Raw genomic sequence first — 16,485 nt, 5'->3', positions numbered from 1 at the left:
GGACCCCTAGCTCCCCACAGGGTCTGCCATGTGTAATAACACTGTTTGGTCTTGGTCTTGTTTCCATATCTGGACAAGTAGAGCTTACCCAAGCCTAATGCATGACTGTGGATATTCCCAACCCCAGCAGGGAGAATTAGCCTACCTGGCAATGGCATGGCAAGGGACACCAGACAGGAGACCTTATGTGTGCTTTTCATCGGTTTTTAAGCGGGGGAGGGTCATCATCTTCTTACTCTACCATAGGCTGTCCTCAAACTCAGGATCTTTCTGCTTCAGCCTCCTGACCACTGAAGTGCCATTTAACAACACCCACCTATTTTACATAAGATTTATCACAATAAATATTTCAAAATTCTCACCCATGTGGAAACATGGGATGAGTGGTTAGAGAAGGTAGGAAGCCATGCAGGCAACAGAGACATAGAGGAGCTGAGGATGGAGTCCAGCCAAACACAGGGGAGACCTGGCTGTCCAGTGTAGACCAAGCAAACAAGTGAATGGTGCCAGGCCGGCCTTCCCGGAGCCTGCGTTTTGAATTCCAAATTTTACTTAGCACACCTGGGAGAGAGAGCACAAGAGTGAACTTGGAGGTCAGGAGACCTGGACTCCAGAGTTAGTGCTGCCACTAGGTGATGTGCCCTGGAGAAGTTCCTCTCTGTGTCAGTCAGCTTTCCACTGCTGTGACGAGATAGCAGAGACAAGCAACTTAAAGGGAACAAGAGACAGTTTGGCTCACAGAGGTTTTAGTCCACGGTCACTTGGCTGTGCTGCTTTGGGCCTGAGTTAACGCTGTATGCCACGACAGCAGCACATACAATCACCTCAGGGTCACTGTCTGTTCACCATGTAGCAGCCAGGAAGCAGGGGATGGAGGGGAGAAGGGAGAGGAAGGGGCTTCGGGCCCCACTATCTCTTCAAGGACAGGTCCCCTGATGGCCTAACTTCTTCTTCTCAGGCGTCAACTCCCAAAGGTTCTATGGCTCCCATCAGTAGCACAGGCAGGGGCCTTGAGGTGACACAGACTGACGAAGAAACTCGTTCAGCTCCCAGCTCATCTCAGAGATGCAGGTAACAGCAATCCCAACCTCTCGGAGTGGCTCAGAGGGTAGATGAGGCGACACTCAAATGCACAGCATCCTGCCCAATTCCCAGCGGATGCTCAGCACACGCCATTATCACCCCGCCTTGGGTCAGGTGATGCTGGCGAGACTGATGAGGGCAATTTCCCCAGGAAGCACGGATGTGGAGATGCTCAACTTGAAAACAAGTGTTCTCAGAGTGGCATTCAGAGTCTGACACACACAGTTCTGTATCTGAGATAAAAGGGGCAGGGCACATTCAGAAAAAAAAAAAAAAGCTCACTTCTGCAGGGATTTCTCCTCCAGTCAATCACTGAGAAGCATGGGAACCAGCCATTGAGCTCACCCTTAGCTCTTGACACCAACAGAGCGAGCCAGCCCAGTGTCAGTCCTGAACCTGTTGTCTGGGTCTGTGACTCACCCCAAAGCTGCATTTCCATGCAGAGCTCGGGATTTGGCTTTCGTGTCTGTGCAGCCTTTCCCTCTACCTGCCTCTAACACAGGTGTCAGAGAACAACCAGCATCAGGCTCCCCAGAACCATGTGCCCAGTCTGGAGCTCCGGACACGGGGTACACACGCAGCTCCTGCAAACACCCACGTTTCATGGTTAGGAGAGGGTTAAATGGATAAAAGCAGCCTGGCTTTCCACATGAAGACTGACAAGAACTGGTTAAATGTGGCCGTTCCTAAGCCTGTACCAGGCAGGTGACATCACACTCCAAGTAGCTTTGTGACACAGTAGAAAGAAGCCAGAAGATCCCAGGCCAAGCCCTGGCATGGCTACACAGTAGCTGTGTGCTGTGGAGTGAGTCACTCACTCTCTCTGAGTCTCCCTTTGCGCTGTCCCCTCCCTGTGTCCCTCTTAGTTGTCCATCTTGTCTTCCATCAGGATAGCAGGCCACAGCTGTACAGTGTCCTCAGGGCACAGAATTTCCTGATCCCCACAAACAGCCTCCAACTCCTATCCAACCTCCGTGAGCCTCAGCCGCTGGCCCAGGCACTGTCTTCCCTGCTGCTTTTAGACAAGCAGGATTCTATTTGGTCCCAAGAACTTCAGAGGGAGGTCTCCTGTGCGGGTGTCTATGTTGAAATCTAACTACTCCACCCAAGGCCTTCGTAGAGGAAGCAGACGGAGAGATTGAGTCCATCTGAGTGGGAAGCTATATAATCTTTACCCCTTCGGGAACTGAGAGACAGCTTCTAGGACTTCACATCAGCATGCACCTCACGCCCTATGCCTGCAGCCCTCTGTGGAGAGGAAGAGTAAGGGGAGGAGCAAGCAGCGCGTGTCTGTGCATAAGAAGATTTTTAGGAGAAAACTGGGACCTCCAGTTTCCACCTCTGAAACACTAGAGTCTGGCTGTGGAAAGAGCCAAGTCGATTGTTCCCGTTACCTCATCCAAGGCATTCAGCAAGGTCCCTGGAGTCAGGCAGAAGTGGAAGAATCCTCCCTCAGCCCCTCCCACTCTCCATCACGCCCACCCTATCATAGCCTTGCTCTTCTCTCTACCCAGAGCATCCCAGCCTGCCCCACCCTGTTCCCTTTCATTATTTCCTGCTAAGTTCCCAGGTCACCCTCTGAGGGGCACCCGTCATCTACCCTTCCAACCTCTCAACCTTAGCTAGCACAGCTCACCTCACTCCTTCAGTCATTCATTCACGCATCCATCCATTCAACAGTTTCCTGAGCACCTCTATACTTCCTGCACTGTCGTACATGTGAAATATAACAAGGGCCCGGTCACTACCCTGCGTCTTCAGACAGCTCATACCCAAGGAAGACTGACAGTGACAGTAAGAAATAGTGTGTGGTAGACATAGGTCCAGGGCGGGGTTGTGAGGCCAGGGAAGATCCTGATCCAGGCTGTGGGTGATCGGGGTGGGCTTCCTGAAAGAGAAGACACCTAGCGTGAGTCCTGAGCTGGAAAGAGATTGAGGTGCGTCTGAGTCTATATGAGCACATATAATCCATCATGTGGCCAGGTAAGACAGCCACTTGTCCCCCGCACAGGCTGGCGGTGTAGATGGCGGAGTACCTGCCACACATCCAGCTCCCTGGGGTGCAGACTTTCTGGTTCTACAGGTGAGGAGGACGAACAGAGTCAGGTTACTTCCTTTCTCCTTTGCACAGTTACCTGGTCAGAGTGAGCCAGGAAGCCACGTTGTGACCAGGGCACTCTGCTGCCTGTCATTTCTGTCCTGGTTAGGTTTCTGTTGCTGTGATAAAGCACTACCACCATAAGTGAGGAGAAAACGGTTCATTTCAGCTTGCAGCTTGTAGTCCGACATCGAGGGAAACCAGGGCAAGAACTCAATGTGGGAACCTAGAGCCAGAAACTGAAGCAGAAGCCATAAAAAACTGTTGTTTGCTGGCTTGCTCCCCATAGCTCGCCCAGCCTGCGTTGCTAAACACCCAGGACCATTCAGCCAGGGCCCTCCCACATCAATCAGCAATTAAGAAAATGCCCTACAGACTTGCTTATAGGCAAACCGGTGGAGGCATTTTCTCAATCGGCATTCCCTCTTCCTGGGTGACCCTGGCTTGTGTCAAGTTGACAAAAAAACGTAACCGGGACACTGTACATGCTGTCCGTGTGATTTTGCCATTTATTCTCATCACCTGCTGATGCATTCATCAGAGCCATTTTTCTTGGTACAGCCTAGGGCTCATTCCTTGGAAGGGCACTAGATGTCATCACTGGGTTTGGAACAGGAGGTGACACAGTCAGACTCTACCCTGGAACAACCTCTGGTGTTAACGATGGGCTTTGGGAGGCACCGGGGAAGGTATCAGGGTCCAGTGAAGGGAAGTGGAGGTCCATGCTAAAGCTGGGGCAGGGAGGATGCAGGGAATGAGCTTGGTAATCAGTGGGATGCAATCACTTGTCACCTATGGGAACTAAAGTACAGAAACGGTATGTCATCCTCTCTTAAGGGCTGCAGCCCCTGTCTGTCCAGCCCCCACTGCAGCCCTGCAGACTCTGCTCACTGAGCATGCTCTATGCATATGCTCTGGCAGAGAGAGCACCATTCCCTGCTCCCCTAAGTGGGCAAGTGGCACCACGCCTGCAGAATTCTGAATCCCTGCAGGGGCTACGCCTATGAGTTCGTGTCTAGTCTGCTTTAAGTGTAAAACCAAACTGAGTTCCCTCAATCAAGAAAAAGACAAACACAGTGAGCTTAGCCAGGAACACAGCTCAGCACCACCCCCAACAATGGCCACTTGCCCTTGTCCCACCATGCCACCTGCACAGTGCTCATTCACTGACTCCTGACAGCTGCCCTGCCTCCTTCTCTCCAAGGCTGTCTCCCCTTGCTGGATCTCCAGGACAGTTTTCCCATGTCTGCCAGTGCCTCTGGTGTGTCAGCCACCACCTCCAGCCTCAGTGGGTTCAGGAACACTCACCTCCCCAAGTGGCTGAGCGAACAGAACAACCTAAGAAAGAGAAGCGCCCAGAGCTCAGCTCCTTGCCTGTCGGTGGAATGGGATCCCCCAGAGTCCAGTGACCCCGTTTCTTCAATCCTCTGCTTACCAGGTATTAAGCCAGCACCCAACACCTCGGACTGGCATTGCCTCTCTACCCTAGAGAGCCTGCCATGTCTACCACTCACTTTCCACACAACCGGATACACAAGCACACACACACGCTCACCCTCACATGGATCGAAAAGGAAATATGCAAACAGACTCAGAGCTAGCCTGGGGGCCAGTATATAGGTTGCCAGGCTCTTCCTCAGGAAGGAGGGGCTGCCTGACCAGCGCCCAGCACTGCTGCACCTGGGCAGGAACCCGGCCAGCTCTGCCTTCCAACCACTCTGACTCTTGGCCGTACTGATTGGCAATCACAGTGATATTTTGTTCTCCAGCTGCCTTGCCTTTTATCTTCCTTCAGTTGGACAGAGCTGAAGCTGGGCAGAGCCTCCTATTCACCCAGCCCCCTACAGGAGAGGCAAAGGAGGAAACACCGGCTCTCTCGAGTTCCCGGCTTACTAATGGAAGGCCTCAGTCAAGCCCCGGTGCCAGGTGCTGCAAGAATCAATCAATAAATTACCGACAAATATTTATTGAGCTCCTGAAGCAATAGTGGAGAGTGCTTGTCTCTGTCCAGGGTTTCCTAGGCCATTCAGCTTCACAGTCTGAGTGGCCCTGTGCCAGCCCTGCATTAAGCAGAGACACTGTGGTGGGCTGCACAGCTACCTGTTACCCTTTAAAGCTTGCATTTGATAGGTTTTTATTGTGCACCTACTAAGTGCCAGCTGCTAACAAAGTCACTGCAGGTGAAGGGATGCCAGCAAATACTGTTCCCAATCTATAGGTTCCTGAGGGCTGTGCAGACAACCAAAGAGAGACTGGTCAGACCATGGCATGGAGCAAGGCAGTCCTCCCTGAGGAGGAGACAGCTGGGAACCCAGAGATGAGAAGGTGCGGGTCTTTATAGGGTCTGGGACACAGGGCTCTCAATAATGCTATAAGGTGAGTATCACCATTTTGTCCCCTTTTCAGATGAGGAAACTGAAGCCAGAGAGATTAAAATGCTTTGTTGGAAGCCAAAGATCGGAGCCCAGGAGCCTGAGGAAATGACCTCAGTGGTTAGGAGTGTTCGCTGCTCTTTCAGAGGAGTTCCAGCACCCATACATAAGTTCATAGCCATTCAGTTCTAGGGGATTCGATACTCTCTGTCTGGTCTCTTTGCACACCAGTACGTATAGACATACACGCAGCCAAACAAGTCCAGGATAAGATTCAGAAGTCCCAGTGATGACCACCCAACCTACCTCCCCCTAGGCTCTAGCATGCCTTACTAGAACCTTCCCCTAGGAAGCCTTGGCAAAGCACCGATGGCATTCTCCCAGCAGCTTATGGTCTATGAGCTGCTTCTCCACAGAAGACACTAATGCCATTCAGAAAGGGCCACACCAGCTCTGACATCCAGGGACAGGGTCATGCTGCTGCAAATCGGCAACCCAACCAAACCATGGCTGACTTCCTGGGTTGGGAGGAGGGGATATTACAGGTGGCTGTTTTTTTAATCAGCTCATTTAATACACTTATGCCCCTGTTGTAGATGCTTTTCAAATATTAATTCTCTCAAGCTTCATGACTCATTTAATACTCATAAATGATGCTGGCAGTAAACTGTCGGGCATCACCAAGGGAGAAGGATGTGACACGATTCATTATGAGACACGTGCCATTCCGTTGCCGCACAAACACACCAGACTGGCAGAGGCTACCACACACCTAGGCTGTATAGCATGAACCGTTGGCCCCAGCTGCAAGTCAGCACAGCCCGTGAATGCTCCAAATGCCACAGGTGGCAGTGACACCCGGTAAGTATTCAGGCATCTGGACATGTCTAGGCTAACATGGCTGCACACCTGAAATCCTAGCACTTGGGAAGCTGAGGCTGGTTGCCATCTTGAGCTACACAGGAAGAACATCCCGGGCTACAGAGTGAGACTCTTGTGGTGTTTTTTAATAAATAAATAAATAAATAAATATCATAAATAGGAGCTGGAGGGATGGCTCAGCAGTTAAAAAGAGCACTGGCTGCTCTTGCAGGGCACCTGGGTTCAATTCCCAGGGCTCACATGGCAGCTTAGAACCATCAGCAACTCCAGTCCCAGGGGATCTGATGACCTCTTCTGCTCTCCTCTAGTACTGCATGCATGGGCAGGGGGAGGGCATAGACAAACGGGCAAATTTCAAGACACATAAAAAAACCAACAAATAAATGAAAGAATCCAGATGTAGAAAGACGCAGTCAAAATATATGAATATAAGATGAAAACTGGCCCACCTGTTGCTGCTCTCACGGTGGGGTAGATCCTACAGGCAGAGACTACCCTGTGATTTATGGGTTGTAAAACTCAGGGGAAGCTCTGCTCACTGCCAGAGACATCAGGGACAGTACATGCAGCCTGTGTAAAGATGGTTATGATATTTAAAACGTATTTATTTTACATGTGTGGGTGTGCATGCATGTAGTCTGTGCACCATGTTTTTGCCCAGTGACCATGGGTATTAGCATCAGGTCCCATTGAATTGGAGTTACAAGTGGGGGTGAACCACCATGTGGGCACTGGGGATAGAACACAGATTTTCTGCAAGAACAACTAACACATCATTTTGCTAGCGTTCTCTCTCTCTCTCTCTCTCTCTCTCTCTCTCTCTCTCTCTGTGTATGTGTGTGTGTGTGTGTGTTTTAGTGGAGGTTGTTGGTTTTGTGTGTGTGTCTTAATGGAGGTTGTTGGTTGTTTTGTGTGTGTGTATGTGTGTGTGTGTGTGTGTGTTTTAGTGGAGGTTGTTGGTTTTGTGTGCATGTGTCTTAATGGAGGTTGTTGGTTGTTTTGTGTATGGGGGGCTTGTTGTTGTGTGTGTGTAGGTTTTGTGTGTGTGTTTTAATGGGGGTTATTAGTTGTTTTTTTCTTGTGCGTGTAGGTTGGTGTGTGTGTGTGTAGGTTGGTATGTGTGTGTGTGTATGTGTGTAGGTTGGTGTGTGTGTGTGTGTAGGTTGGTGTGTGTGTAGGTTGGTGTGTGTGTGTGTAGGTTGGTGTGTGTGTGTAGGTTGGTATGTGTATGTGTATGTGTATGTGTGTAGGTTGGTGTGTGTGTGTAGGTTGGTGTGTGTGTGTGTAGGTTGGTGTGTGTGTGTGTGTGTGTGTGTGTGTGTAGGTTGGTGTGTGTGTAGGTTGGTGTGTGTGTGTGTAGGTTGGTGTGTGTGTGTAGGTTGGTATGTGTGTGTGTATGTGTGTAGGTTGGTGTGTGTGTGTAGGTTGGTGTGTGTGTGTAGGTTGGTGTGTGTGTGTGTGTAGGTTGGTATGTGTGTGTATGTGTGTAGGTTGGTGTGTGTGTGTAGATTGGTGTGTGTGTGTGTAGGTTGGTGTGTGTGTAGGTTGGTGTGGGGGGTTGGTGTGTGTGTGTGTGTGTGTGGTGTGTGTGTGTGTGTGTGTGTGTGTGTGTGTGTTGCTTTGGAGGCAAAGCCTCATGTCTCCCAGGCTAGCCTCAGGCTCACTATGTAGCCAGAAATGAGCATGAACCCTGATTCTCCCACCTCCCAGTTGCTGCTCTCACAGGCATGTGCTATCATCATACCTGGACTTTATTGTCAATATTATTATCTTATTTTTAAAACATGTTTGCTAAAGCATAAGGCATAAACATGTATGCATTCTACCATCACATGTGTCCCACTGAAAGGTCTTAGAACACACATACAACTGTCACCTCCTGTGATCACAATGTCTGTTCTGCCTCATTGTAATCTTAGGAGACAGGAACCTACCTTCAGTCCATCTTTGCCCAAAGTATCATCATATGGCATGAGACTGTACTGTCACACAGCTGACTACACAGGGAGGGCATCATGTTATAGATAAACCAGGGCATTTGACCAGGACACAGTCTGGAAGGTGGTGGGCTCAACACAGAGCCCTATGTCCCCAGCCCTGAACCCTGGCTGGATTGGCAAGTGGCACTGTACAGCTGAATCTGTGCATGTGACAGAGTCTCTGGCCCTTCCTGTTTCAAATATGCCTGTTCTCGGAGAGAAACAGGAATGGCCTGATTTAAATGCAAGATCATCCTTCCCCTAGATTCATACAGGGAGCCTTGGGAAACACTGGAAAGAGCTGGGCCATCTGCAGCCCTCTAGGGAGGCTGGAGCCAAGTTACCCAGAGAACCCAGAGAGAGGTCCCTGGGACTGCAAAAGCCACAGTGACTGAGACCCCCTGGGGACAAGTCTCATTCACAGCCACGAGGTCATATGTATGGCCCGGCCATGACTCTGTGCTTTCACATTGGCTCAGAGCAAGGGACAATGGTGGGCATTTCCTTAATGAGGATCAGTGAGCCTCTTCAAGAACGGAGAAAAGCCAGTGAGCAAATGAAAGAAGCTCAGCTAAATGAAGAAATGACATGGAAATTGCCTAGAAAGGCAGGCATCTGGTAGCTTAAAATACATTTGGTAGCTATAAAATGCACCTGGGTAGGCATTTGGTAGCTATAAAATACATTTGGTAGCTATAAAATACACACTATACAAATAGCCCTCAAATCTGCGACTCAGTCCCCACTCCTCCCGACCTCCTCTGTACCTGCATAGATCTCAGAAGGTCTCTTGCTAGTCCACCCATCTGCCCGTTACCAGCCAACAATGGTCACCAGGATTGCTGGAAAAAGTATGATGACTGTTCTTTGCCTGACTCTTTCTCTACCTTGTCCCTAAGGGTTGCTGAAGGTGGTGCAAGTTCAGGTTCTGTGCTGTGCTCTCTACTTGAAAAACCTCACCCTTCTCCCACCCACCAGGCTTACAGGTAGGACAACCCCCCCAACACACACACACACACACACACACACACACGCACACTCGCGCGCGCGCGCGCCCCTCCTCTCCCTGATGCCTGAGGCAACAGTCCCTTGGTCAAGCTCTTTGAAGCCACCTCAGTTCCCTGCCTCTGCTGACTGCTCAAGCCAGTGGGACAAAGCAGAATACCACACCCAGACAAGAGCCTGCAGCCAGTATCAGTTGTGACCCATGCTGGTGGCGATCCTACAGCTGCGTGGCATTCCACTTGTTGCTGTGCCTCCACAAGGCCATCCAGTTCTGATACAGGAAGCCAGAAAGGGAAGAGACAAGGGAGGAAGGGAGCCTCTGGAGACAGCATGGGGAGTCTTAAAGGAACTGCTGACTAAAGAGGGAAGGAGCAAAACGTTTCACTGTGAAACACAAAACCGTGAAGATAACCAACTGGTACCCTGGCTTTTCCTCATCTGGAAGAAGCAGGCAGTGACCACCCATAGCATTGCTACCATGATTAAGAGAGATGATTCAGGGGTTGGGGATTTAGCTCAGTGGTAGAGCGCTTGCCTAGGAAGCGCAAGGCCCTGGGTTCGGTCCCCAGCTCCGAAAAAAAAGAACCAAAAAAAAAAAAAAAAGAGAGAGAGAGAGAGAGAGATGATTCAAATCAGTACGGAGCCTGGCAGGTCTAGCAAAGAGGACCAAAGAAAGATTCTAGCTGAGAAACTCAGACAGATCTACCCAGAAGCACGGGAGGAGGTGGGAATGATGTCAGGAGGAGACACGGTATTAGGTCAAAAGTATTAGGTCCTGAAAAAACTAGCACGCTGGGAGGAGAGTCCCTGCCACCAGCCGGAAGAGGATTGATGCGGGAGGAAGTCAAGTACCTCAGTCTCTGGACACCCTAAGGGAATGATGAATCACCAGCCCACAGCAGGAGCAGCAAGCTCAGGAGAGACTCAACTGCAGCCCACAAGCATGGCTTTCACTCCTGGCTGAGTCTCCTCCCTCTGGGGGTCCTGGGGTTGGCAGACACCTTATGCAATGTGTATGGCCCAGCTCACCCCCTGCCACTCAGGATGGATGGTTGGCAGCCTCTGTCCGTTCTGTCCGTGTCTGCACTAGGCAGTCAGAGCCTCTCAGTGGTGGAAAGTTCCTCTGGGATTTGGCTGAGCTGGCTTTCTTTCCCACCCTCCACTCGTGTGTCCACCCACTGGTGACCTCCAGCAAACACCCGAGGAAGAACAGCTCCCTGAGTCAGCAACTGCTTTCATCACAGAAGAAGGTTAAGCCATCCGAAGTCTGATAAATACGCTTGAATATGTAAATCACCAGAAATTTCACTCACAAACTTGCATTACAATCCTATGCTAAAGGATCAGCTGCAGAGAAGCTGCAGGATGGTGGGAGGTAGATTTATGCCAAAGAAGCAAAAATCAAGGCCATTTATCAAGTTAAAATGGTGGGGGAAAGGATCACATGGTCATGCAGGTTGATATAGGAAGAGCATCCATAAAAAGTCTACTTCCATTTATGACTAAGGAGAAAAGAAAACTGGACATTGGGAATGTAAGGGACTTCTTCAACCTGACAGAGATTCACCACAAACCTAGAGTCAAACTATATTTAATCTGGAAATTAAAACAGCTCCTACACAGGCCTGGCAAAAGGCACAGTGCCCATAGGACTCTTTAATTCATCACACTGAGGTCTTAGGAGGAACAAGAAGAGAATTAGAAAGAAAGGGATGGAGTTGCTCCTTGTATCTCCTTTCATTGTATACCCCATACTTTCTAACGAATCTACTAAGACACTTTTTAATTAGTAAGAGGTTTAGCCAGTTTTTCCTGATTGCAAAATCAATTTTTCAAAATGAATATGCACTTCCCTAAAAAGAAACCAACAGAACTTTAATTTAAAATATATAAACACTGAACAGATACAATAGCCACAAACTATCAAGTACCTGGGAATATGTCTAACAAAAGATGAACTGAACCATCAAGAGAAAATTAAGAGTCTGGCTGATGGAGGCATATGCCTTTAATCCCAGTACTCAGGAGGCAGAGGCAGGTGGATTGCTGTTGAGGCCAGCCTGGTCTATAGAGTGAGTTGTTACAGGACAGGCAGAGATACATAGAGAAACCCTGTCTAAAATAGGGGTGTGGGGAGAAGGGGAAAGAGGGAGGGAGAGAGAGACAGACAGACACAGATACACAGACACACAGAGAGACAAACAGACATGGAGAGAGACAGTGGGGGGTTATATTAAGAATTTATTCTCTTAGAATAGTTACAGAGCTTTTACAAAATGGCTACAGAAACAATATGGTGAAAAGAGGTACAATGTTCATGAAAGAGTAACACTACACATTCCACCCTCCAGAGGGCAACAGAGAGCTTGACAATAACACCTAGGACTTGGAAATCAGAGAAAACTGCTTCCGTCAGGGGCAGTGATCTGGGGGAAGCTTGGTAGCCTTGGATGGAAGGTCTAGAAAGCCCTGACTCACAGCAGGGTATCTACATGGGGTGAGCAAGGATTCCTGTAAGAAGTTATTCAATGGCAACAACCCACCCAAAAAGACCTATTGGAGGCAGAAGCAGGGGTGCTGTGGGCCCTGTTGCCTAGCACCCCTCTATTGTTTATCTCCATCGCTGTCAGTCACAGTACAGAAGGACCTGAGGTTCTCTCTCATGTTGCTTTTAGACTCTCGTGTGTATTTATCCTGTTTGTAGAAATAGCTACAAGCATCCACACTGTTCAATCAATCCTTTTGAATCTCAGTTTCCTCCCCTGTAAAGTAAGAACAGGGATTCCTGCTTCAGTGTTAGGAGGGAATGGATACTAAAACACTTGTAGTGTGTTGTCTAAACACAGGACATTCTTCTGACTTGTACTATTGCTTCTTTGTAGACTGTGAGTAAGAGAATAACATTCTATTTCCTAGACTGGACAACAGTGTCCTTCCCCTGTCTGTATCTTTGTTGCCAAAGGCATCACTGAGTCTTTTACTCTGATCATAACATTTCATCAATTAGTTCTCACAGAACTCTAGAGGAGGTGTGCTATCTGACTCCATTCTACAGAAGGAAAAGCCAAGGTTCGGTTCTCCATTACACATCCATAAGTGCCTTTTGTAAGACAGACACAGTCCCTGCTCTACGAGAGTCATCCTCTAGCTGGGAACCCGTTCAAACCTCACAGACAAACTGGCAGACCCCCACATCCAAACTCAACTCCAGTAGATGCCAGTGGCTACCCTTTCAACTTATCCCTGGAGTTGCCTTCACCCCCTCTCCCACTCCGTCCTCCTTAATGATACAGTGGCTGCTAACACACATTCTTCTAGCAGCAACAAGGTGCAAGGGTCCTTTGCCATGCAAGCAAATGAGAGCTGTTAGTTTCAGTCCATGTGATCCTCCTGCAGGATCATCAGAGAATTACCAAGTGGTTGATGAATGTAGAAATGAGGCGAGGCACCCCAGCCCCCCACCCCGCCCTGAGCAGCATCAGCAGCATTGTTCCCTAAGAGTGTGTGGCTGAGTCCTCTGCCACCATTAATGGCAGAAGTGAGTCACTTATAAGTAAGATACAGAAGCTTTGTTATAATTACATCCCGAGACTCAGCAATGCTCTGCATCACTGTGAAAGAGAGGGCAGCGGGTGACTGAGGCTTGAATGATCCTCTGCCAGGTACGGCTTTCAGATAAAGCGTCTTGGATCAGGAGCAATTACAGCTAATGCCCAGCCTGAATGCTAATGAGAATTATTTACAATTGCATGTGATTCTTTGCCATTTATACACTCAGTTGTCCCCCACCCCACCCTCTTTTCTTTGCCTGTCTATCTGAGCTGATCTTGAGAAACAGACACTGGTAATGTCTGACCATTTCACAGATTCGGATACTGGAGTCCACGGTATTCAGTTCTCAGGGACAGAAATGAGTTTCGACCTTGACTATGCTTCCCTGGGAGAGAGAGCCTGCAGAACTCTGAATGCACTCTCCTTGCTCAGAAGGCGCGTAGCATCCCCACAGCCAGCTGCACACTCTCAGAGGCAGCGGCTGGTATCCTCTGTTGGGACAGCTGTGGACAGACCTTGTGAAATAAACCAATAGACCTCAAATGTGCCCTTTAACCCCATGATTGTCAAGACTCTTGCCTCTCCTTGGAGAACCCAAGCAATGACCACACAGTTCAAATCCAGGAGACAGGAAACAACTTCTGCCTCCAACCCAAGACTCCACACATGCATTCTAACCTGACCACTTCCTTTTTGAAAACGTGTTTGAAGACTGCCCCAGATCCATACCACACAAGAGCACAAAGCTGAACCTGCCAGGGGAAGGAGACAGGTCTGGGTAGCGGTGACAATGGCAGCAATGTCTGGAGCTCCCTGGGACCTGGCACAAGTCTGGCTGGCTGAGTCGTCTGCTACCTGTTAAAATTAGAAACTGCAAGAAGACGTTTGCCATATAGAGCATCTAGCTAGATCTGCCCCAGTTTACAGCCGAGAAAGCCAGGAGGCTTGGGGCTGGAGATGTAGCTCCATGGTCAAGTGTTTGTCCAGCACGAACAAAGCTCCCAACTGGGTTCCCAGCATCACAAAACGAAACCAAAGCAGCAAGAGCTCACAGGCTTGCCTAGCTGGGTCTGCCAGTGTCACAGGGATAACTGCTGCCCTAACAATGGGACTTCGGTGTACTACAGGATACCTTTGCAGTGCCGTATCAACGTGAACACAGTGAATTCTCTCGCCAACCCCCAGGACGAAGGAACCATGAACATCTCCAATCAAAACATGGGGACACAGAAATAAGTGTAGAAACTTGTTATGGCACATAAGAAACAGCATGGTGAGTGGACCCAGAAATGAACCCTCAACCTCTCTGCCATGCCTTGGTACTGAGGAAAAACTATTGTGCTTCTGCCAGGTGCTCCTTGACTGTAGAGAGGAGTGTGGGCAGGAGAGAAGTTCACATGGGAATGCCTCCCCACAATCCTCAGCTCACGGCTGGGGCCTGGAACTGCCCAGTGCTGGGGGAGGGGGTGCTAGGACACTGGCAGGCAGCACGGTTCTGAAATTGTAGATGGGTAATACCCAGCTACCTCCTAGTTTTGCAGATCTTTTGACGTATTTCAAAACAGCATCAGTCAAACCCTGCCCTCCCCTGGAGCAATGTTTTGGGGACAGATAGGTGGCCCTGGATGGAAGGTCCAGCAAGCCCAGAGACACAGCAGGGTACCAACATGGGTGGAGCAGGGATTCCTGCAGAGAAGACACTCACTAGCAGCCACCCACCCAAAGAGACCTATTAGAGGCAGAAGCAGGGGTGCTGTGGACCCTGTTGCCTAGCACCCCTCTATTGTTTATCTCCACCGCTGTCAGCCACAGCACAGAAGGACCCGAGGTTCCATCTGCCACTTGAGCTTCACTGGTAGTCTAAGATACAGGCAAGATTGGTACTCAATCCACTCCACCATGGACCAGCTGGCCAACTCTAAGCAATCTATTTAACCTCTGTGAGTGCCCACCTATTGCTCAATAGTGGTGCCTTGCGTGGCTGCTGTATAAACTATGTCCATCCAAAACCATCTCGGGTGGGCTCTTTCTCTGTCTTCAAGGGCTGCTGGTGGCCTCCAGGCATCCAAGAGGGCAGCATTCAAACTCGACCTGTCATAGCTCTGCCTACTCTCTCCTTCATGTTCCAGTAACATACTTCACCCGGGTTCATGGTCCCGCCCTCCCTCTCCCCCCACCCCCCAATAAGGAATCCATTCTCCAAGCGCTCAGCCCGGGGATCTTCTGGAGGGATACTTCCAGTTCCCTCAGCTCCATTCCGTCCGGAGGTGGGAGCCCCCTGTTGGAGGACAGCTTCCCTGACTGGAGCAACCCTGTATCTCCATCTCCCAAGCTAGCGAGCACCTCAAAGGTGGCTTCGGTAAAGAACAGTTGTGCTCTGGTTCAAGATTCTAACTTTCAGAGCAACCCAGCGTAAATTCCAGAATTTTGGTATCCCCTAGCGCTCTCCCGGAAAAGGTAGCCTTCAAGGATCTCCATCATCAGAACACACCCTGGCTACAGCCTTTTGGTTCAGGGGGAAAAATGTTACAGCCAGCTAGGAAAAGAGGGAGCACTGGTTCAGACGCTTCTCATACCCAGAGACCTGGTTTGGGTTCCACCTAGCTAAGAAGCTTGGAGTCATCCAATTCAGGTTCAAGGCTCTTCTCTAAGGGACAACTTTCCCTTCCCAAGCCTCAGTTTCCTCCTCTGAAAAGTGGGTATACTAGTAATACCTGGGTCCTGGAGGTTCAGAAGGATTTGAAAGATAGTGGATGTCGGATGTCCGGAGCTTGGCAAGGAGATAGGACCTCCACCCAGGGTCTCTGTCCACGGTTAGCATCAAAGCCAAAAACCCCGAGGAAGCTCCGGGAGCCGCTGAGGTGGCCCCCTGACCCAGAAGTCAGGAGGCCGACTCTAACGGGTGCGCCCGGCCCCAGCTCCCGGAAGCCACAGGTGTTTGCGCGTCCAGGCACAGCACCCACAGCTCCGCTACCCTGCCCAGGCCGCCGGCTTTGCCAGAGCATCCTGCGCGCCCACCTCGTGCGGCCACCTGCGGAGTGTCCCTACAGCCCTGCGGGGGCGAGGACCTCAGAGCTGGGCCTGAGCGCATCCTCGCCAGCCGCCCGCCACCGGGTTCCCGCCCCCTGCCCGCGCTGCGCTCCGACTCACCCGAGCCAGCTCCGGGGAAAGTTTGGTGGCGGCGGCCAGTCTGCTCGATGCGGTGGCGGCGGCCGCGGGGGTGGCCGGAGCACGCGAAGGCGGGCACGGGGGAGGAGCCGCTGAGGGGCCCGCCTACCAGCATCCCCAGGGCACCTTCCCCCGCCCAGCTTCCACCGCCGCGCCCCGCATCCGTGGCGGAGCCCTGAGCTTGGCAAGAGGCCAAGGACGGGTAGGAAGCCAGACGACAGCCCTCCGCCACTGCCACTGCATTCTCACCCGAAGGCACGCAGAGCCTCAGATAAGGAGGAACCGACAGAGGACTTCGCAAATTCAACCACAGGTGGACAGAAAAAATAAGTGACACTGATTGACC

At 50.5% G+C, this 16,485-nt stretch overlaps 1 protein-coding gene across 2 annotated transcripts in view; it reads right to left on the bottom strand.

Annotated features, from left to right (window-relative positions):
- The window catches only part of Hrh1 (histamine receptor H 1), an 83,740-nt gene extending 67,547 nt beyond the window's left edge, over positions 1-16,193 (bottom strand). Inside the window, exons 1-2 of one of the 2 annotated variants that reach the window (XM_087655893.1) lie at positions 16,122-16,193; positions 6,885-7,005 (exon numbers count right to left, since the gene is read on the bottom strand). The gene's annotated coding sequence lies outside the window, so the exon portion shown is untranslated. 2 annotated transcript variants of the gene reach the window in all.
- Between the last annotated feature and the right edge of the window lie 292 nt (positions 16,194-16,485).

This window comes from Rattus norvegicus, chromosome 4 (assembly GCF_021556685.1).
Source record: "Rattus norvegicus strain SHRSP/BbbUtx chromosome 4, alternate assembly SHRSP_T2T, whole genome shotgun sequence".
NCBI lineage: Eukaryota > Metazoa > Chordata > Mammalia > Rodentia > Muridae > Rattus > Rattus norvegicus.
The sequence above is the reverse complement of the archived record's forward strand: the minus strand, read 5'-3'. Positions and strand labels throughout refer to the sequence as shown.